This window comes from Equus quagga, chromosome 11 (assembly GCF_021613505.1).
Source record: "Equus quagga isolate Etosha38 chromosome 11, UCLA_HA_Equagga_1.0, whole genome shotgun sequence".
NCBI classification, from domain to species: Eukaryota; Metazoa; Chordata; class Mammalia; order Perissodactyla; family Equidae; genus Equus; species Equus quagga.
In genome coordinates this window covers 105,586,304-105,610,497 of record NC_060277.1, presented here as the reverse complement: position 1 = coordinate 105,610,497, position 24,194 = coordinate 105,586,304, and the positions used below count along the sequence as shown (strand labels likewise).

The 24,194-nt window shown below is 39.3% G+C and overlaps 1 protein-coding gene across 7 annotated transcripts in view; it reads right to left on the bottom strand.

The window, feature by feature from the left end:
• KCNJ16 (potassium inwardly rectifying channel subfamily J member 16) overlaps positions 1 to 24,194 on the bottom strand; it is a 49,457-nt gene that overhangs the window by 11,934 nt on the left and 13,329 nt on the right. For 2 of the 7 annotated variants that reach the window (XM_046675698.1, XM_046675701.1), the window contains exon 1: positions 13,299 to 14,795. The exons of 3 other annotated variants lie outside the window; for them this stretch is intronic. The gene's annotated coding sequence lies outside the window, so the exon portion shown is untranslated. Of the gene's footprint in view, positions 1 to 9,282; positions 9,356 to 13,298; positions 14,797 to 24,194 lie in introns of those variants that run through there. 2 more of the 7 variants (XM_046675702.1, XM_046675695.1) reach the window with 2 other exon arrangements.

The window sequence follows — 24,194 nt, the reverse complement described above, 5'->3', positions numbered from 1 at the left end:
GACAAGGTGCTGAATCCCATTATTCCAGGCAAAGACCAGGAGTCCAGAGGCCAGTGTTGTGATGGTGCATTTAAGCCTCCCCGGAGAAGGGCCCAAGTTGCAGCTCCTGAGAAGGCGGTCCCTGAGATAAGATTTCCATTTTGCCTTGCCTCTTGCTTCTGCTTGAAACAGGTTCTCTCTCTTCATACCTCCTTTGATGCTATAAGCTACCTGATATCTTTTCAATAATATTTTCTTTTGCTTGCGCTAACCAAAGATAGTTTTTGTTGCTTGAAGCAGGGAAAATTCAGTTTAATTTACATTTTAAAAATATCTCCTATATGCGAGACTATGGTCTAATCACTCCCCTTCATTCCCATCACGTAAACTAGCAGCAAGTCCTATCGGTTCACCTTCACAGCAGATCTGAAATCTAGCCACTTTCTCCTAGTAGTCAAAAGCACCATGTCTTAGGTCTTTATGGACCACAATAGCTTCCTAAGAGATCTCTTTCTGTCTTTGCGGTGCTTTAATCTACTCTTTTGAAAAATGAAATCAAAACATATCACTCCCCTCTTTCAAACCCTCCAGTGTCTTCCCATGGCAATTAGAGTAATTTGCATAATCTGTATTGTATACAGATTGTACACGTCTGTCTGCCCATCTCTGGAAGTTTTCTCCTACGAATCTGCTTCTCACTGTGCACTCTCTATCATCACTGAGTCTCCCTTTCTCAGTAACACTGGGGTCAGAAAACTATCGTCTAAGTGCCAAGTCTGGCTAACTGGTTGTTTTTGTAAATAAAGTTTAGTTGGAATACATTCAGACCATTGTTTATATATTGTCTATGGCTACTTAACTGTCAGGCTACTGCTGCAGACTTGAGTAGTTGCAACAGAGACCATGTGGTCCACGAAGCCAAAAATATTTACTATCTGGCTCATTATGGAAAAAGTTTGCTAAGCTCCGCTCTAACACAGAAGGATGTTCCTGCCCAGGGCCTTTCCACTTCCTTTTCTGCCTGTGTGGCTTCTTATCATCACTGAAGTCTCATCCTTTTTTTTTTTTCTTTAAAGATTGGCACCTGAGCTAACATCTGTTGCCAATCTTTTTTTTTCTTCTTCTTCTTCTTCTTCTTCCCCCCAAAGCCCCCCAGTCCCTAGTTGTATATTCTAGTTGTAGGTCCTTCTGTTTGTGCTATGTGGGGTGCCGCCTCAGCGTGGCCTGATGAGCGGTACTAGGTCCCTGCCCAGAATCCAAACCGGTGAAACCCTGAGCCACCAAAGCAGAGCCCACAACTTAGCCACTCGGCCACGGGGCCAGTCCCTGAAGTCTCATCTTTAATGTCACCTTTTCAGAGAGGACTCATTTGTTGAGTATGTAAACTAAAATCCTCCCCACACCATTATTTTCTGTCTCATTAACATGATTTACTCATTTCAAAACACCACTACTGATTGATTTATTTGTTTATTGGCTGGATTGTCCCATGAAATAGATTATAAGCTCCATGAGAAAAAGGTCTCCTTGTCTTATTTACCACTGTGTCTCCAGCAGGTAGAGCAATATGTGTCACGTAGGCATTCACTAATTATACTTTGAAGGAACGAATTAGTAAATAATGGAACAATATAATATCCTCAAGGAGATTTCGGTCCTAATAAGAGAATCAGCATTCCTAGAACTCTAAAAACATCAGAGTTGACAGTCTTCCAAAGGTCAGCTCTCAATTCCTTCCATTTACTTTGCCTCTCCCTTGTCCTAGCTGCCACTTTATACATAGTTACAAAAAACAGTCATATTATTTACTTTTGCTTAGCAGCTTCCCTAGAACTGTGGATTTCAGTATAATAACTGCATGTAACTATGTTGCAGAACTCTCTGGAAGTCTAGAGTTGAAAAAAATTGTGCCTGGCATGAAAAAGTGTTTAATAAGATTTGTTAAACCAATGATTGAATTATTAGAGATATGGTGCTCCGAGCACAAATGCACCTTATTATACTGTCATTGTAAAGAAATATTCAAATAGAATATATACATATTTAATTTGAACTATTCCTGGAGGTTAGTTGGCTATATGTGACAATAGTCTATGAATTTGGTGCAGCCTCTGTTCCATTAATTCCACTTGTAGCAATTTATCCTAAAGAAATTATCATGAAGGAGCACAGACACATAATTTGTATCACTTTTGTAGTAGCAAATTTTGTCTATGGCCTAGCCATCTAATAAATGTGGGATTGTTTCACAGGGAATGATATAATTGATGTGGATCAAGGCTGCCCCAGGTAGAGAGGCCCAAGGTATCCTGGCCTACATGCTGATCTATATGACCTGATGGATTTTATGGTGTGGATTAGGGCTGCCCCAGGGAGAGAAGCCCAGGGCATCCTGGCCTACATGCCGATCTATATGACCCAATACATATCTAAAGTTATATGACCACACAATAACCAGACCCCACCTGCACTAATACCATTTAATGACTTTTTACATCATCTTTCCTTTGTCTTGTAAAGAAATAACTCACATCCCTATGCCTTATAAATTTAGCTCTAACCCTCAACACATTGCAGCTCTTCACTGCCCATGGGTCCTGTCCCAATGTTGCAGCTCTTCACTGCCCATGGGTCCTGTCCCCATGCCTGCACCTCTTTACTGTCCATGGGTCCTGTCCCCATGCTACTCCATGCTATTCTCTGAATAAAAGAGCACTACTGCCAGACCTTGAGAGTCCAAGAAATCTTTCTTTCGACTTCTTGACTCACCGAGCCTGCATCACAATCATGTTATTACTCATTACTTTTGATGTAGCCATTAAAAGCAATGGAATAGAAGAATGACAGGAAATATGTAAAACATAGTGTTTGGTAGAAAAAATAAAGTAGGACTATAAAACAGCTTGTATAATATAATTTTTTCAAGTTTAAATACATTTAAACATGCAGAAAAGACAAAATGATATGCAATAAAATGTTAATTGTGGCCCTCTCTGATTGGTATGATTACTTTTTCTCCTCCTTTTTCTTCTGTTTGCTTATTTATACTTTCTAAAATCTTACAATGAACATGCATTACTTTTGAAAAAAAGCAAAACAGGTATTTTCAGCTGGTACTTCGAAGTGTACCAATTTTGAGGCTCCATAAAGGGAAAGCAAACCAATGGCAATCTAAAAGCATTTATTAGAGCCTTTAAAAGGCAACTATAAATAGCCCAGAAAGGCAGACAGTCTTACAGACGTTTAAAGTCAGACATTGATGCTGTAATTTTTGCTGGAACAATTCACAGAAACAAATATAGTGACATTTAATTCATCTAAGTAAAACCAGATCTCATTTAAAACAAGGAAGGGGTGGGGAGAGGGAGTTGGGTCAGATTTGGCCGCTGGATACCAACTGGAGAAATCATGAAAGCAGTTGGTAACAAATCAGAGATACATAAAGCAGAATTAAAATCAAACAGTCATCAAATGCAATTCTTCCCTCCCAGCACCCCCTTTTCTCCCTTCCCCATTCCAAAACATATTAAACTGCTAATACCTTCATTTCTTGGCTTGGTATACCAAAGTCTGTTTTAAGAATCTTTCTTTCTTTTATCTTAATATCTTCAATAACTTTGGAAAGAAATGCTAAAAATTGTGCTATTTTGCAACGTTACTACTTTAAGCTTTGTGTTAATAGACTTTTAAGATCCAAGGAAATGGTCCTTTGAAATGGATAAATTTGAGGAGGGCCGTTAGATATTTATGAAGTAGATTTTGCTAAATAGCTGGCCCTAGCCAGTTCTGAATAATTCACATTCATGAACTCTGAAACCTCATTCAGATAGCCCTATAGGCAGTATAGCAGGGCAGTGTTTTTCAAAGTGTTGTCCACTAACAAGCTGCTTCCGAAATCCTAGGGGAACATGATACACCTGCAGATCCTTGGGTTCCACCCCAATCCTTCTGATTTCCTTGCCCCCTGGTTGATTTGTATACATCCTCAAGATGGAGATCTACTACCTTAAAGTTTCAAGAATTGAGACGCTGGGTTCTGAAAGACTGAGATTGGGTTCAGATCACCAGTAAGACAAACCGTGCACTGCTGCATAATTTACTGGACCTCTTTGAGTTTCTGTTTGCCCATCTGAAAAAGGCTGGTTGTAGGATTGCTGGGAGGATTAAACGAAGCTGTGTTCCCAAACCTCCTTTCACAGTACCTGGTAATTAATAAGTGTTTAATCGCAATGCTTGTAGCTCTGACTATAGCACATTCAAGCATAGATCCAAATGAGGAGAGAGAGAGGTTGAGAGTTATCTGCCATTTTTTTCCACCAAGAATTATTAGATTGACAATTTCCCAGACTTGCTTGAAAGTTCCCTTCTAGCAGCTAATTGCCTTGACATAACCTTCATAGAGACATGACAGAGCTGCCCAGAAGAACCACAAATATCACTAAGAATAGAAATCATTTTGTACTAGTCACCCACTTTGCTTTCTAAATGTCAGGTTACCTACTACTGTCCTTTAATATCTCCCATATAGTTTGTTTTGGGAGCTGCTTTGATTAAACCTAACCATTCATCCCCAAACAAATGTAATATAGGGAAAGCATATGTGCCCTGGCTTTTGACCTTTTATGGTGTTCAAAAGAAAAGCAAGTCCTATCTCTCTGTTGCTATTTTCCCATTTTGTGAAAACTGCCTGTAAATTGTCCTCTCTGGCAATTTACAGAGAGTCTATTTATTAGTCTATTCAATCTGCTGGGATTCATTGAACTCACAGATGTGATTTGCTAGTAGACCAGGAGCTCCCTGGATAGCGTCTACAACTTCTTTGACCTTTAAATGATTGAGTTTCTGTTTTAAGCTGTCAAAATGAAAACCCAGGATATCTCTATTGGGGAGGAAAATAAAGCAACTGTTATTGGCTGTTATCTCAATTCCTATTTTCCCTTGTGGATACAGATAAATTGTGAAGTCTTTAAAATACAAGACAAAAGATCTCACTAGGAAGATTCAGATAGAGAGCCTATTGAGACAATACCTTAAGCAGCGTATTGCCTATTATGCAAGATTAGCTTTCTATTAGCCTGCACCTTTTCAAGAACACTTGGCAAAAAGACATTGCCACTTACTACAGATAATAGAAGATTTAGGTACCTGACAGAAGTTAACGCATTTGATAGACTCTTGAACTTCCATGTGTTTCCTTTTCTGCACTTTCTCCACCAGTTATACTTCTATTTCCACTAGAGTGTAGTAGAAGAATGAATTGTCCTACCTCAGTTGGAAGGTGTGATTTCATCATTTATGAATGGCTAGACAATCAGAAGTGACCCAAGTTAGTAAAAGAGAATTGACACTGTCCCCAGCATGTCTTAGGCTGGAATATTCACTGTGGTGGACACCGGGGAGTTCAGTGTAGGGCAGATGGGAGCACTTTTCCCTTAAACCTCATGGTAAGATATTTAAACCTTCATTGTAATTGACTATATCATTTAGCCAAACATACCAATGCCTGTAATGAGTTGGAAAAGATCACGGAAACAGCCTCTGTGTATTCTTCAATTCAATCAACATTTAGCTATAGCCAAGGCATTGTGAGGACTATTACTGACGATTATGGGGACTATTACTGCCTTTGAGCTGTTTAATCTTGCCAAGTATATCACAGACATTCTGTGAAGACAGCTCACTGAAAGCGAAGGCTTCTATGATAGAATAATATCAAACGTGGGCATGATGTTGTAGACCCAAAAGAAAGATGGTCAGGTTTGAGACCTTTACCAGGACTTAAGGTGCAAAGGTGCTTCCCCAGGATTCTGCTTTTGTGGTTAATTCTTGATTTTCTAGGCTACTGAAGGAAGATGGTGACACAGATAAGCCACAGAAGGGAAGTAAAGAAAAATCAATTTGCATTTGGCTTGGAATAAATCACACACTTTGGAAAGAATGCCCCATTTCTACATATTGCAGACTATTAAAATGATTTTCTGTTCCCTGAATTCAAGCTATCAGACAGGCAGGATGTAATCAAGAGGAATATTCTGGGTAGTTGAGCAAAAGGCAATTTAGGAATTTTTATTTTTATTCCTTGGGCTAATTCATCCAGCAGATAATCTGCCGATGGAAATTTGAGTGGTACTTGGCTTGAACAAATAGATTTCCCACATCCAAATCGAAATTCATTCTTAGTCAAGAATGTACACAGTGTAGCAATATGGAGAAAGATTTCCAATATGGTTTTAAAATTCAACAATTTTTAGCCACTGATTTTATTAAAAATTACTTGTAACAATTATAACTCTAGCCTGCATGGCCTCCCTTTATTTGAGGGTGATTGGAGGAAGGGTTGGGGAGGAATGTTTTCTCTGGTGATAAAATTACTTTTTGCTTCAACTTAATCAAAATGCCACTTTGCACCCATGTAGAGCAGATAACATTTATGAAAAATTCATTCAACTGATGAGCCTTGGCAATACTGCAGAAGTTTAAAATCTTAATGGAAAGAATATGCTATGAACTAAAATAGCTTTTGCCATTCATAGTGTTTAGGACCAGAGGGAGAAATAATGGCTTTTTAACTGAGAAACGTAAACATCATCGGTATTTGAATTGCCAAATCTCATGTAACTTTCCTGTAGGAAGATAGATTGGATGCCCTCATTGAAAGAAATTAGAAACCAATCCTCAAAGACAGATTTTCAACAATTTGTGAATATGCCCATGCCAGCTTTCATATCCACAAACATTTAAGAGAGGAGACATAATAGGCTGAGGGAATATTTGCCCTGTTAGTCATTCGTTTTTGGCTAAATGGAACTAAAATCTTGTGAAAACCAAAGAAAGATAAGACCCTGCCCCTCATCCCCAGCACCACCAACCCAGAGTTTCCACATGATTCTTGGGTTCTTGATGCCTCTATGCCTAGGAACCACAATATCTATGCCTGTGCCATCAAGCAAAGCTGGTCTCCACTTTCTCTCCCCAGCAGGGCCATTTATGACCTCTGCCATTGTCATCTGAATCAAAGAACACTATCTGTATGGAAGCAACATAGTGGGATTTGTGACCTTGCCCATCTGTGGGCATATTTCCCAGTGCCTTTCCCCAAGGAGATTTTACTGTCAGTTCAATAGAACAACAGTAATCAAAATCTCAGCTACCTAAACAGTGATGGCCAGGAAGTCGAAAAGTGCCATCAAGGAGTTCAGTGTTGTGCAACCTTGAAGGTCCAGCTCATAGGCAATTTGTGATGCTAATTACGATTTCTCTATGTGATCCCAGCTTCTACTTTTAGCTACATCTGCCCCTAGTCCAGCTAGATTTCTTCTTTCACAGCCTCAGTGCTGTGTCACTCTCCTCTAATCCCAAAAACAATCTTGAAACGCAGGTTTTATTTTATCTTTTATCTTTTGCAAATTCATAAACTAAGGCTTAGAGAAATGAAGTCTTGTCACAGAGCTGCAAACAGAAAGAGCTAGGATTGCAACCCAGGTCTCTAACTAGATTATAAAAGGTGCATAAAGGTTAATGTCATGCTCTTGGATGTGTATATCTTTTGTACGTAAGGCTAGAACCAGGTTTTCTAGAATTAAAGAAATTGTACACTATTCCTGTAACTCCAAACAACAGTGTTGCAGGGAATGTTTCAGCATCTGTGGTTATTTTCAAGCTTTCTTAAGATATATCCACTCACTCTGCTGATAAGATCAGCCCTTGATGTGCATATGGATATACATAAGCACAAGGGACTGTTAACCAGCAAAACCCACCTGATCGAACCATTAAGAATCTAAAGAAGTGTCAGTAAGGAAAGGGGCCAAAGGAAGCCCAGACATGGGTTGGGGGCGGGGATACTATCAATGAGAACTAATTGGGTGATGCCTTTTCTCTCTGAGAAAAATGGTTTTAATTGTGAGATTATGCTGCCAATGGGTGGGCTGGAGGGAAGGCTTGTTGCCTTTGGACGCCCTTTGGAATTAAGCCAAAGCGTTTGAACACAAAGGGAAAAACAATCGAGTGTGGATGATGTCACAAAGCATCCTGAGGAAAGCAGCAAGGATAAAGCTTCCTACTGCTTGGATCCAAAGTACACAGACTTATTTTGGCATTAATTCCTTCTGCAGCCAGAAGCTTGACTCTTCTGAAGGGATTAGTCTTAATCAAAAAGACTCAGTGTTGAAGAGGAGGGTGTGTGGGTGCGTGCGTGTGTGCAAGTCTGATTCCTGCTCTGTGAGCTGGAGAATCAACATTCCCATCTCTCCTCCACACATGCTCTCTGTTGTGTGTGAATTCATTGTAACTAGGCAAAGCCCATTTTCACTGGGGTAGACAGAAAATTGGCTTGCTCTCCCCATGGACACTCTCAAACTGTGACCAGAAATCTGCCTTCTCTTATGATAATGGAGATTCCGGTCGCTCTTCTGGCTGGGAGAGACTCCCCTTCAAGGGCTAGCCAATTCTTAGAGATAGCAAAGGAGCCAGCTTGCAGCATGCTTTTGATATATAAACGAACTAACCCAGAGCCATACCTCCTCTATCTGGCCCCTACAACCAAGGAGGCAGTATTCTTCTGCCTTACGCATCCCAGAGCCAGGTACCAAGCAACTAGGGACCACCCATATAGCCCAAAGCCCACCAAAATTAGTCAAACTAGGCCATCCTAAGCTGTACATCTTGCTTTTCCCATGCAAACTCCAATAGATGACATGGCCTAGGACTTGCCCTTCCTCCTGTTTTCCGCCTCTTTTCCACCGTGGTGTCTTTCCCATGTGGCCCTGTATGGTGTGCTGTGCCTTCTGTCTCGAGGATCTGTGAGTATAATAAACTTTGTTTTTTCCTGAGCCTTGACTCTGGCAAGGCCACACTTGACTGACCATCTCATAAAAGAATACAAAAAAACATAAGTTTCGGATGGGAAAAAAATATATTTCCATCTTCATTTTAAAAGAAACTGCACAAGGGTAAAGAATGTATTATTGTTACAGATTAGAATTTTCTAGGTGGGAAGTAGTGCATTCCACTCTGGAGAGGTATCTTACAACGTTGTAGACAGAGGACAGCCAGTATTACGAGACTTGGGAGATTGTTGCTAAGGCTGACCTAGCAGCTGGTTGTGGAATAGAGACTCACAACTTCTTGCTCTCTAACATTTGGGCCTGGGGAGCTGAGAGGCTCACCCCAATGGCTGGGAACACTGATTTGGCAAGAATATAGTAATGCCTTTCTAAGTGTCAAGTCTGATATATGTGGATTAATAGGCAGTATAATGGCCAGATTCCTAAGGTCAAAGACCAAGAATTTGGGATTACTTACTGGAGTGGGGCATTTGCCGTGCTCAGAGGCAGGTTCAGCTACGTTGTGGAAGGGCAGAAGTTCAGTTGAGCTGCTAGAAGACAGTATAGGGAGAAAAGAGTGACAGGGATTTAGTTAATCAGCTTACTGGTCACCTCATAAGAAGACAAGGGACAAGAAAGAAGGGAAACATAGAGCTGGGGAATTTAAGAGAAGTGAGAGCAGGCAGCATACAGATATTCAAGTAGCAAACATTCCACATCAAAGGGGTATGGCCAGAAGTAATTGGACCCGAGATATGGTGCTGGGGTTCAGGATCTGGGCTCCAGACTAAGATAAGCATCAGATATAATCCTCAGTCTGACAAGAAACACTTATTAAGTGCCAGGCATTTTACATCCACGAATTTATTGAGAACCATGTACCAAGATCATCCTTGTTTTAAGAATGAAAAATTGAAACTTAACTGGTTTGGCAGATTTGCCCAGGGTCTCACAGGTGGTAAATGTTGGGAAAAAAAGGACTACAAGAAATGCATCTCACTCCATAACTAAAGTTTTAATGAGTAAGAGAGTAGCTATTGGAAGCAGAATGAGGGTGAAGGTAAGTCTTTGGACCTGATCTCAGGGAAAAAGAGGAAATCCAGTCACTAGGACTGCGGCCCAAGTTCAGAGAAGAACTAACTGCAAGAGATGCTGGCTGAGTCTCCTGACATGTGTTTTGGAGCCACCTGGGGTCTCCACAGATTGACCCATCTCAAAGTTGAGAGCAGAGGGGCCTGCATGTGGGGCCAAAATTCCTTAACTCTGGGGATTGGAGAAATTCACAGCAGGGAAATCTAGACAGCTGATTACACTAACCAGTCTCAAACACAGAATACTAGCAAAGATGAGCAGTGATAAAGGGAGGAGTGACCATGAGCTTAAAAATATATCTTTCCCAGAGAGCAAGTCAACAAACATGTTTTTTCATCCACACAGAATTTCATGTGAAAGTAATAAAAGTTTTTTTAATTGGTGATATTTCATATCTGAAGAGTAATGTTCAATTCTGGGTATCTTGCTTTTTAATAGAAATCACTATAATAGTGAAGGACTGAAGAAGGAGACAGCACCGGAAGAAGAAATGAAGGAGAAGAAAATATTAAAGAAAATATGCACTCATGCATTCAAAATCTTCATTAAGCACCAACTGTGTTCCCCGTACTGTGCTCTAGATGTGCTGAGGTCATTGCAACATTACCCTGCTCCAAGTAGTTCACATCCTTGAATGCAGAGAAGGGACATCTTTCTTCATGCAGTAGAGAACGGGGCTCTGCTTTGTGAGCTACGGCAGAGCTAAGATCTAGGTATGGAATTTATAGGGAAGTAGACTTCACATCTGTATCAAGAAGAAGTTTTTCACTGTGCATATCTCCAACCATCCAGTGCAGATTGGAATAATCTACTGAGAATTTGGATGATCAACTTGAAGAACATATAGAAGCGTTTCCTGAATTTGTTGGGAGGTTGAATTAAATAACTCTGAAGTTCTCTTTTTACACAAAGATTTAAAGGTTTTATGTTATGCTATTCTTAACTAGTAAATAGCATTTTCTCCAGTTTTATAAGATGAACAGTGGTGAAAGACTGTCCAAGAGGATTAAAAGTAAACAATGTCAGAAAGATCTCATCTTCTCATTAAAGTAAAAACACTTGAATCTTCTAATTTCTTCAAATAATTATGAACCATCTTGTCATGCCAGTAGGAAAGATCATCCTGACTCATCTTTTGGTACAATTTGTGCACTTGTTCATGCATTGACTTTTTATCTGATCTGATCTGTTTTTATTTTTTATTTTTGTGTGTGTGCTAAAGTTAAAAAAAACTCAGGCTTGATCATGGATTTTCTTAGCGAAAAATTAGGGAAAACCCAGGATAATGACTGACAGGGAAATTTCCAAGGGCAGGAAATGCTTCTGGATCAGTTATTTTTGTGTTCCAGGTGCCCCTAAATCCCACTGTGAGGGTGGGCATTCCATCTCTTGAAAGTTAACCAAATTCAAGTTTTGATGGTGTGGGTCCCAGGAGGGCCTTATCAGCTTCTTTCCATAGCCTATCATCCCAGATATTTAGGTAATGCAAACAAAATAGTGCCTTTACCTTAAAGACAGGATGTTTGGAGTCAGACTAATTTCTGTTTGAATCTCATCTCTACCACTTACCCATGTGAATTCAGACCAGTTAGTTGACCTCTTTCATCCTCATCCCTTTAAAAAGGGTAATTATGAGAATTAAATCAGATAGCACTGTAAAATAGTAGGTGTCCCATAAATGCCAGTAGTTCGCACCTGAAGCTTATCACTTGAACAAAACTGGAACTTTGCTTGGCTGATTTGAAGCAGCCACTATGACAATGAGAGATGCAGATACTTTGATTTTAAAAGATCGAAATGTGAAATGACTGATTATCTTTATTAAACTATATAGACACAAGGGAGTCCCTGGCCCTAACTCTCTTCTGGAGCCTCAGTACCCCTCATGCCAGCCCACCCCAACATATCTTCCCTGACCTCAGCTGCCTGCATTGCCGGTGTGCAGAGATAGGGCTCCTCAGAGGGGCGAGGCCCAGGGATGGAATGTGGATGTCTGAGTGAAAGTTGAATATCATTGGTCAGAAAACTATGTCAGAAGCAGGTCAGAGCTGGTATAAATTGCCAGAACTACTTTTGGTATAGCAACAGTATTCCACCTTCCTTGTTACAAAATTGCAATTGGCTTCTGTTTTCTCAAACCTGAGAACAAGACTGTGTTCCCTGGAACTGAGCCATTTGAGATATTACTCTGACCTTAGCTATTAACCCACTATCACTCTCTATATCAGAGTTTCCTTCGTCTCTAAAACAGAGCTAATAATAATTGTCTCCATTTAGTTTGTGCTCACTATGTGCCAGGTACCATATCGAATGAGATTAAATAATATCTAAGAGATGGATAATTATTAAAGGCTTTTGAAAAGGAGGCAGAGAGAAGCTAAGTAACTCAGGAAGGTCACACAGCTAATAAGTCGCCAATTTGAGCTCTACCTTCAAGATTATGGGCTTTCAGAACCTCTGGTATATTGCCCCCCGCTCTCTCTGAATTCTCAGAATTATTTCAAGGCTCATAGGAAATGAAAGAAGAAAAAGAAGGGCTTTTAAAGAGAAAAGCTTACAATTTCCATAAATAAGACATATTTGTGGTTAAACCCATGGTCGTGCATCTATGCAGTCTTGGGCAACCTGCATTATCTCAACCTCTACCCCTTCCACGAGTGAAATGGAAACCTGAAGGTATGGAATGGAACAGATGCTATTTACTCCGTAGCAACAGTTCAGATTGCAAATCGAAAGACAACAATAAATAAAACATAAACATTAAAAGTTAGAAAGCCCAGTGCTTTTATACACAATCAGATTTCAGTGCTTGAGGAGTTTATTATTTATTGAAGTTACCTTTGGGCAGTTTTTTTTTTCCTAAAGCCTCTTTACAGTATTTCTGTCTATATTTTTAGTTGTAAAGATGTAATTAATTACAAATCAATGACAGCATATTTCTTCACACAGTTTCAAATTCTTAATGCCACTTTGTTGTCGCTTTGGAACAATGGAAGAGTGACAAAGACATACAAAAAGACGGTTTTATGAATGACTATTTCCACAGGAAATTAAAGACTCATCCTTTTTCCACAGTGTCCCACGTCAATAAGTAATGTTCAGCTGGTTAAGTCATCAAGCTTTTAGTCTCTTTCTCCCTGAATGTTACTTCCCTTAACTGATCTATAAATGGCACTCACATTCTTAATCTGTTCAGTTCAGCACTCCCCAGAGATTGTATGACAAAAAAGAAAGACTATTCCCAGCCAGACCATAGAGCAATAAAGCATGACAACTGAGCCAAAGGAAGCATCATAAAGGTGCCTATTAGAAGGCGTACACACAAAAATGAATGAGCTTAAGAGAGCCGGCGAGCAATTAGTTCAGGCTTGGATTGCTTCGTAACCCACTAAATGGTCTTACCTTAGTTACAGATAATGAAGTTCTGATCAAAACCCCATGTCCTTTTCATCTTCTAAGAGCACTGTAGCTAGACATCTCAGGGTTCTTTTCTTTCTGCTCCTTCGTGCTTTCTCTAAAGCTGTCGGCACCTACCGCCATGGAGATGAGAAACTCCACAGGAGAATCTTGCTCTTCTTTGCTTTTCCGGACACATTCACCACACACAAAGGCCACTGAGTTCTCAGCTTCACTCCAGTGAATCAACACTTTCTTTAACTGGTTCCCATGCCTACACGTAGGTAGTCTTGCCAATGGTGGCTTACAGAAAACAAGAATGAAGACGAAATCTCCTTCCTCCCTGCCTATCTACATCTTTGTTTTTTGATCAAACCTTTGTGAGCTTATTCAAGAACAAGAATCTCCCCAAATCATAAAGTGGCCAAAAACTGCCCCTAAACTTCCTCCTGTCCCAGAAGACTAGATTTTCTCCTGCTGACACCTCCAGGCTGCATAGCTTCCTTCAAGTGTGTTCTTCTTATGTGTAGGTGCTCTGATTGTCACAGTAAAGATTTTTCTGTGCAAACACACACCCTGTCTATGTAACCTTACACCTAAGGCAAACAGCCTCTTGACCAGTATCATTTCATTTGGATTCCAAGGAAATGTGTGCCCCTGGAAGATCATTGACAACCTCAGTAGTGGTCCCAAGGACAAAGTTTAGATGTTTTTCTGAGAAGTTGGTTTTGTTTTGTGGCTTGCTTGTTTGCTTCTTCTAAGTTTGGGATAAAGAAGGGAATATGTTTCTTACTCAATGTCCATTTTTCATCTATAAGGAAGTCTTATAATTTGGAATAAGCTAGTCGTGAAAACGTGGACATTTATAAGACATCACGTAAATGCTAGTGCCATTTACTGAAATGATAGAACTGGGAGAGAAGCAAAGACAAGGATTCCAGTGACTAAGCTCTGGGGCAACTCAGTTGGAAGTTGGGAAGATGAGGAGCATCCAATGCAGGAGACTGAGAACGAGAATTGCCTGAAGTAGTAAGAAAACCATGAGATGTGGTATGAAGTGAAGAAAGTGTGACAAGAAAAAAGGAGTGATCATCTGTGTCAGAGATTAATGGTAGGTCAGGATAAGGACTAAGAACTGATTATTGAATGTGACAATGTGATGTCACTGGTGACTTCGATGAAAGATATCTCAGTAGAGTTTTGGAGAAAAATGTCTGATTAGATGAGAAACAAGTGGGAACAGGAAGTAGAGACAATATGCATCCCATTTGTAGGGAGTTCTGCTATCAAATGGAGTAGAAAAATGCAGTGATGGATGGGAAGAAACATGGGGGTCAAGAAAGGTTTATTTTTCAGGGAGAGAGTTTTTTGTTTTGTTTTAATATGGGTGATGTTACAATTTGTCACATAGGATATTGTCAACTTATTAATTTATTAATTAAGGAAATGTTCTACAATTACTCATGTGTCATTTCTATTAAAAACAAGTACTTTTTGGGGCCTGCCTGGTGGTGTAGTGGTTGAGTTCGTGCACTCCACTTCGGCAGCAGCCCAGGGTTTGCTGGTTCGGATCGTGGGTGCTGACCTACACATTGCTTATCGAGCCATGCTGTGGCAGGCATCCCACATACAAAGTAGAGGAGGATGGGCACAGATGTTAGCTCAGGGCCAATCTTCTTCAGCAAAAAGAGGATTGGTGGCAGATGTTAGCTCAGGGCTAACCTTCCTCAAAAAAAATATATTTTATTTACTATCTCAGTGTTGTTAAATAGCAGTCAGAATGGGAGAATATGAGGAGAGATGCACATAGGTTGGTAGATGAGAGCCAAGGTTTCTGCGTGGCAAAAAGTCAAACAAAAAATGGAAAGCATTGGAGGAACTTACAAGGCTGAAGGAATGGGCAGAGGAACGTTAGAGAAGATTAAAGGTGTGCAAATGAAAGGTATTGGTCTTGGAGAAAAACTATACAAACTATTCTTATGAAAAGGCATAAGAAAATCAAACTGACTAATTCAGCAAGTAATTTGAAATAGGGGAAAAGAAGTCTGTCTTTTATATGGTACACTGTAGATAGTAGGTAACAGACAAAATTGTTTATTTTAACTTGATTTTCCATACCCAATGAAAACTTTTAAGTTGTTTCCCACGGGCTCAGCCCCTGCTGAAACCACGCCTTCAGATAGACCCAAACAAACTTCACAGATGCCGTTTTTTGCTGGCCTGAGGGCTTCCTGTTATTCTAACTGCCTGGCCATCATAGGATACAGAGGAAGTGTCTGAAGTCCTCACTACTAAACAGTGCGTTCCTGTCCCACTACTTATGAAAGTCTCTCCCACCGCTTCTGATCCTAAAGTTATTTGAAACTTGCTAACTTATTTTCCTCTCTTTAGCCAAACTGTACTAGAGTAGATCATCCTTAAAGATGTCAAAATCTGGAATCAGAAATAAATCAGTAATAAGTTGGTTTGCCTGTACTTCCTCTGAAATTAATGATAATTATTTAACTTTAAAATTAAATAATGAGGCTTAATAAGAATTTCTGTTTGGGTCATTTTTTTGTCTAAATTTGAATGAATTATTTTTCCCGCTGGTTGTTGTACCAACTCCTAAATACACACATTACCAAGAAAAAACCCTCTGAGAATTGCTAAAACGTCTGAGTCAGGTACTGTCAGGGGAGAATTCAACTCAAAATAGAAATCCTCAGAAGGGCACTAGCAAAACAAGAAATCATTGCCTGAGAACCTCTACAATACACCCTTGAGTTGGGCCCCAGTCTCTGCTTGAGCATTTTCATTGACAAGGAGCTCATTGACCCCTCACGTGCTCTGTTCCTATTTTATGATGACTCAACTCTACCAATGAGGAAGTCCTTCCTTAAACTCAGATAAAAACGTGTCACTCCATAGCTTTCACAAGACTTTCCTGTCCTCATGCTGTCCCTCTGCAAAACAAGTCTTGTACTGCTTCCAAGAGCCAGTTCTTCATACAAAAAAAGATAGGAATCTTATAGCTGCTGCTTAGTTTCTGACTCAGTCTTCACTTCTTCCATTGGAAAATCCCCAAAGCCTCTTATTATTCCGGATATGCATAGTGATTATTTAATTTGTCACTTTTGAAAATGAAAAGAGTAAAATGATAAGTCACTAAGACAACAGGCATCAACGAGGACTGCTAGGAAATTTAGTCAACTTATTTATATGCAGTGTTGTGCTGGCAAAATTTAATAATGGCCTCTCTAAGGAAAAAATGACTGACGGGTAGAGTATGCCAATTTCAGTGGTGTAAATACTCCAACCATGGCCGATTTCAAGTTACTGATCTGGTGTCTCAGAATGTAGAGTTGATAAGAGGTGTGCACATTGGCTCTTGTGGGCTGCTATGAGCCTGCTCCAGCACAGCACTGTATGATAAGCTATGTTTTAGAATTTGTTCAATGTCCTGGCTGTCCTGTGAATGTCTCTTTCCACATGTGATATGTTTTAATTGATAATTGCTGAGGTGTTGTTTGGCCAGCCCAGGATCAGTTCAGATTCCACTCGAAATTCCACTTCAAGGGTCCAATTCCATCAAAATTCAACTTCAAAGGATCTATGAATGGAGAGGTATGCAGTCACAGAGGAAGCCTTCAACTTCTAATATTTAGGTCAGAAAAAGAAAATTTCCCTAGAGCGTCTGTACTGGAAATAAAATGGGCAAAGTTGATACATTAGGGTACATTTTCATTAAATTATTTATACCACTAAGCAACGATTATATACCACTAGGCCTTGATTAAGTCGTCATCGTTTTTCTTAATGGAACAGAAAAGAAACTGGGTTTAAAACTGCTGGCTTGTTAAGAGAGAGACTGCAAAAAATTATTTAAAGTTTTAAACGTTTCCATATAATTCAGGAAGCATTTATTAAGTCCTGATCATGCATTGAGGAAACCCTATAAATATTCAACGTAAAACTCTACTAATGAATAAACTTGTTTTCACGATTAGCCTTTTTCACTCTTGGGTAGGTTCCTACTTTCTTAAAAGCCATGGATATGTTTGTTTTTGTTCTTCAGTGAATCCATTCTGCATAGTCACTTGTGAGTCACATTTCCCCAAGGGTGTAATTTACACCCTTACTCTTTTCATACTGAACGCAACTGGTGGCGACAAACTGTGTTAGCACTGCATAAGAGTTAGCAGGACAAGTAAAAATGTTGATTTGGCCTGATCATGGCATCTACAATGGGGAAAAGTAGGAGATAGAGCTGGAGTGTCAGCAGCATCTGGTAAATCAGATTAAAGAATTTTGATTATTCTAAAGCAGATTAAACGGCTTTGATCAAGGGAGTAAAACAATCTGATTAACATTTAAGAGAATGAATTCTGGCAGTGATGGTGAGACTGGATTGGCCAGACAACAGATAGGGAGGGCAGTAAGGGAGATATCGCATAACCTAGGGGAATAAAGCAAAGGGAACAGATTCAAGAGATATTTGGGAGTCGGAATCCACAACAATCAGAAATCCATCAGGGAGGGAGGAGAGAAAGGAGAAGAGGAGTTGTGTAGTGAAGGGATGGGGAAGAGTCAAGGATGATTCCGCGGAAAGGATACACCTGCACAGCTGCAATCAAGTCTGCGGGTTGGGTGGCAAGGAGTTTGTGACTTTATCTCCTGGTGGTAGAGGAGACAGGACTAGAGATTTAAAGAGAATGGAAAACATTTGAAATAGTCACTGTAGGGAAATTGAAAAATATGTTATGTGGAGCTGCATTGAGGGCCTGCTCTTGGTAACATTTCCTCAAGAATCTAATTGAATACGTATATTTTGAAAGAGTGTTCCAGATACTCTGCATAGGTCTTTCCACTTCCCTGTAATGACCCGTTCCTCTAATTTCTAATGAAACCCACCAAATGAAACAAACACTTTTTGATTTAAGAATTTTAACAACATAACTCATTCCATTCTTGGTTTCCAGATTGACCACTAAATGGACTTTATGACAAAAATAGTGAAAATCCCACAAATACTTGTTCCAAAAACATTTGTGGGAACTCACCCCCCTTTTCCCCCCAAACAAATCCCTGACATCAGCGAGGGGACAGAAGTGCAGAAGCAGGGCAGTTGACGCTGTCCTTGCATGGAACTCCGGAATTTAGGGAAGGAACAAACCCAGTGAGGTCATGTCTAGTTTGGGATTAAATGGCTAACTCTGATTCTGTGATCCTATTAAGAAAAATGCACATAAAATGCCCAAGAATTTTTCCTTTGTTTGATTCAGAAATTAAACTTGCACACGTCATGTCTGCAAAACAAGCATTTCACCGTGTCAGATGCTCTCTTTGATGGAAATAGGATGTAAAAGAGAAGAGAGAACATGCTACCTTCCTCAGCTGGCTGTGTCATGTTCCTTACCGCACCCCTGGAGTTACATATTTTAAATGTAGATTTGTCTGCACTCTAAAAAGTAAACTTTATATCCAAAAACTTTAACCAAGTCTCTAGCTATAACCTGCTCAACCAGTGGAGGCTATTGAGAGTGCTAAGATCAAAACATATTCCTGACTGTCTAATACCAAATTACCCCAGTTCTGAGAGACCTGGTTTTCAGCATAGCAGAAGGTGGACATCACCCACATTATGAAGACAATTGCCTTCATTCTCCATATGATATAATACATATATTTTCTTATAATAGTGCTTCCCTGGCACCTAATGCCTAATCTGAAAAACTAGCATGTTCATCAGGGAAATGCAAATCAAAACTACACTAAGATACCGCTTTACATTTGTTAAAATGGTTATAATCACTAAGACTAAAAAAAACAAATGTTGGAGAGGGTGTGGAGAAAAGGGAGCCCTCATACACTGCTGGTGGGAAGGCAAACTGGTTCAGCTACTATGGAAAACAGTATGGAGGTTCCTCAAAAAACTAAAATTAGAACTACCATATGACTCAGCTATCCCACTACTGGGCATCTACACAAACAACTTGAAATCAACAATCCAAAGTAATATATGTACCCCTATGTTCATTGCAGCACTATTCACAATAGCCAAGACATGGAAACAATCCAAGTACCCATCGACCGATGATTGGATAAAGACGATGTGGTATACATATACAATGGAATATTACCCAGCCGGAAAAAAGACAAAATCATCCCATTTGCAACTACTTGGATGGACCTGGAGGGAATTATACTAAGCAAAATAAGCCAGACTGAGAAAGACAGACACCATAAGATTTCACTCATATGTGGAATGTAAACAAATACATGGACAAAGAAAACAGTTCAGTGGTCACCAGGGGAAGGGGGGTGGCAGATGGGCACAGGGGGTGAAGGGAAGCACTTATGTGGTGACAGACAAGAAATAATGTACAACTGACATTTCACAATAATGTAAACTATTATGAATTTAATTTAAAAAAATTCTAGCATGTTACCAGCAATTTCCAAATCTTTGCTCCAAATGTTCTGTTGTCACATCAGATACAAAAAAATATTGTTCATTTAAAAATGCAAGCACCTATTTTGATGTAATAACCATAGCTATTACTTATTGAATACATATGTATTACATACCAGGACTTTGGTAACCGTTTTGCAGAAATTATCTGTTTTAATTATTAAGCAACCCATAAAATAAGTACTAGTGTCACTAGTAATTTTTAAATAAGAGTTGAAAATGTTGATAGACTCTCCCAAAGTTTCACCATGAATAAAATTTATTGACAGGGTTAGAACTGAAACCTCTACTATCAAAGATCACACACTTCTCAGTTAATAAAGGCAAAATAGACCTTCTCAAAGAAATAGAGCCAATTTGAACTAACCACAGGTGAATGTCCCATTTCTCCTCCGTAGTTCCACAAAGAAAACAATGAAGCACACCAGATTGTGTGCAGAAGACTCACAAGCAGTGAGGCCTTTGCTGTGATGACTTAGAAAGAGGACTGAGTAATACATATGCCAAATTATCACAGATCAGGGCTAAGTCAAAGGAATCTTGATCCAAGTTTGAACCAATTTGAAGTTTTTTTGGCTTTCAAAGTTATTGGCACTAAATTTAATATCTAGTTGACCCCAACTGATTTTCTTAACTCCGGCAGGGCTCATCTTGCCATTTAAAGGTTTCTATACTGAAATTATAATAAACAGCATATTGTTAGAAACAAACAAAGACCCTCCGAATGAAAACAAGCAGGAGCTATCATTCAGAATTTGCTACAACAAGGGAGTCAGCCACCATCACTTGCATTTGGCAGAGACTTAAAGGTGGGCACAGGAGTGAGAAAATGCTACAGTGAAAAAAGAGAAGGCTTTAGGTATGGTCTGATCAGAGGCTGTTGGCATGAGGAAGCTGGAGGTGGCCTGACTAGAAGCGGGGCCTACTGTGTGATTGGTTTGGGAAGCACATTTTGCTTTCTCTGGTTGGTTCTAAGAAGCAGAGGAAAAAAATAGGGAAGTTGGAAGTTAGTGACCAGTTCTTGACAATTTGGGGCCCATTACTACAAAGATTGTGGTTTATCGTCCCTATTTTCTATAAAGGTTGTGGATGAGAATTGTATTGTCATATATGGTCTTGGACATCGTTTATTTGTATGTTGAACCTCCCAACATAAGCAACACAATATGGTGGTAAATGAAATGTGGGACATCAACCTTACAAAAACATGCTTTTTGAACCTATAGCTTCCACGTTGATACTTACAAATTGAATCACTTGTGAATAAACTCCCCCCCAAATAAATTATTCACTTTCTTCTATTATATGAGCCAAATATGCATTTACTCATTCTTTTTTTTTCTCTTTCAGGGCATCTTGGCTTTCTTAGAAATCTAATTATCTATTAGCCAATATATTAAAGCTAGATTGTTTTAATTGTAATTGAATCGTTCTGATCTCAATGAAAACTATCATAACAAATACTCAATGATAATGGTTTTTCTGTGGGGAAATTGCATGGCCTTGCAATATAAGATCTTGACAACAACAGCTCCTGCCACCTTTCACAACTGGTAAACCATAGCAAGTTGGATGCATCATGTTCTTGGAAACATGGCATTTTGCCCACTTTGCATTTACTTTCAAGCATGAATCTATTTTAACGACCCAAAACTATTTTAAACCTGGGGGGGTAGTGTATAATAAATTTCAGCCTTGTCAAATCTACCAATTCAAACTTGATTTAGTCATAAAAAATAAGGTAAATGTATTTTACCATTTTCCCCACCTTTTCTGCTGGCTATATTTCTCTGGCTTATTACCTCATTGGCTAATAAAGTACAGTGGTTGCGTGTAGTGATTTAAATATTTTGCCAACCCATTCTTTCAATCTAGATGGTGTCTGTGTATACAATAGTTACTTTCACTAACTGTTAGCAGCTCAAGTCCTTTCAACTTCCGCAACTTTCTCAAATTCGCAAATGCAACACTGACTCATCAATACTATGCAGATGTTTCAGCATGTCAATGTTTTCTTTCATGGAAGGATCCATTTGATATTCTCACCTTTCCACCTTCCACCCCCCACTGCTTGAAAATATTGCTATCGCTGCCGTGAAAATAAGGACCAAAAGACAGTCTTGGCAAAAAGGGTTGAGTCAGTTATTCCATGCAGACACTCCTTGAAGTTTACTTTTATTTTCACTTTGATTTTTTTCTGAAGCCTTAAGTAGATGCAAATGTTACTATTGTTATTTCTCTTTAGGCTAGGAAGTCTGGAAAATATAGAGGAAGCTTCAGAACACATGGTTATCTGGGGCACAAGAAAGTTATGGAAGAAAATCTGAGTCATGAGCTGTTCTGTCAATACTCAAATCCTTATTTTCTCCATGTTTATAGGATAACTATTTGTGAGAATACTTCACATCTTTTACCTTTCCTCAATCCACAGTTAATTTTTCTTTTTATTTTCCCTTTTTATTTGGCCTTTCCCTTCCTCTTTGTGAAACATCTTCTTCCATTTTGTTTATTATCAGCATTAAAGTTGCCTGTTTACTGACAGCTCATCAAATTCCAACAGTTATGGCAAATTACAAAAGAATAGTCAAGCCATGACTCTTCAAAGGGATGAAAGAGTCAAAATAATAAGTAGAAAAATAAATGCTTTCACCTACTATTAACTTACCATTCCATAATTGCCAACATAAACTAAAAACTCAATAATAGAAAGAATTATTAAGAAAAGGAAAGTGAAGTAATCTTCATTTCATTGTGTTTCTCTACTCTTTGGTGAGGAACGTCTAGGGACTCTCATTTCTTTGTCATCATCTTCTGTTATGGATTGAATAGTTTTCTCCCCAAAAGATATTTTGAAGTCTTAACCTCTGGTACCTGTGAATGTGACCTTATTTGGAATTAGGGTCTTGGCAGATGTAATCAAGTTAAAATGAGGTCATTAGGGTAGGCCCTAATCCCATTTGACTGGTGTCATAAGAAGACGGAACATATACAGAGAGAAGAAGCCATGTGAAGATGGAGGCAGAGATGAGAGCTATGCTGCTACAAGCCAAGGAATGTCTGGGGCCACCAGGAGCTGGAAGAGGCAGGGGAGGAGCCACCCTGGAGGCTTTGGAGGAGGGAGGCCAGCCTTGATTTCAGGCTTCCAGCCTCTGGAACTGTGAGATAATATATTTCTGTTTTAAGCCACTCAGTTATAGCAGCCTTGGGAAACTAATACAACATCCATATTTGCATTTGAGAGGCTATTTTATATCTTTTAGAAATTTCTTCCTCTCTGAGCAATCTTCTACTACCTTTCAACTAAATGTATAGACTAGTAAGTAATTGATTGATTTCCAACTATAAAATCACCTGCCCGGCAGAGGTCAGGTTCTGAGTTTGTTCTTCCAAAATGCCATTCTAGATGTTAAGCTTACTCTTAGGTTGTAGCATATCACATTATCAAGAGGTGATGGAAACCTTAAAAAGTTTGCTCTTCAATTTTTCATGGTATCCACAGATCACTAGATATACATTTCCTGGGGGTAAATCTGCATATATAGTTTACTCCATAATTCTGAATACATAGGCTAACTAGAGCAAACATATATTTAGAACATGTTGTTTAAGTTATTTTGATCCTATACAGAAGCTGAGACTCATAAAACCATAAAAACTAAATTTAAAAAAAATTAAGAGCCTGCTTTGGTCCATTCAAATGTGCTTTTAAATAGATACTTCAGGATTCTGTGATTGACGGCGCAGTCCAAATTTTAGACTTTTTGGTATTGTGTAACATCTGTTTTCCTGGTCTGTGAATGAGGGTCTGCTTAAACAGTGCAAGTAACCACCCCTCCCATCTGCCATAAATTAAAACTCTCCCCTCCCCAGACCCTCATAGCACTTGACCTATTGACATTATTCATTGTGTAGTTCAATGCCCTGGAGGCTCAAATTAAATGGAAATATTACATGAAAGGGTAAAATAAGGGAGTGGTGACACTTCATGGAGTAGGAGAGGAGGATGATTCGAGAGTATAGGCTACAATCAAGCAAAGCAGCCCCAAAGCAGTATCTCCTAAAGCCCCAGTTGGGTAATAGCAGGAAACTGAAGCCCTACCTCGGACATAGCAAAGAACTCAGCCTGCAACCAATAGAACAGATGAAAACAAAAGCATCAGAAGGAGCATGTGAACATGCTAAATGCACCCAATGAATTAGCAGCTCAAACTGTAAGTAGGGCTGTGTGCCTAAATTAGGTCCATAATTCAGCCCCCACAAAAAGTACTTGGCAGAATAAAGTCCAAGTGTTTTCATTGACCTCAATTACACAAATAACGCGTGCAATTTTATCCAGACAAAGTATAACAAAGATGATCTGTTTTCTCCTAGCTAAAGGTTTATGAGAAGGCACACAGTGTTTCCAGGTAGACTTTTCCCCTTATCTGAGAGCTTTCAGGCCTGTAGAA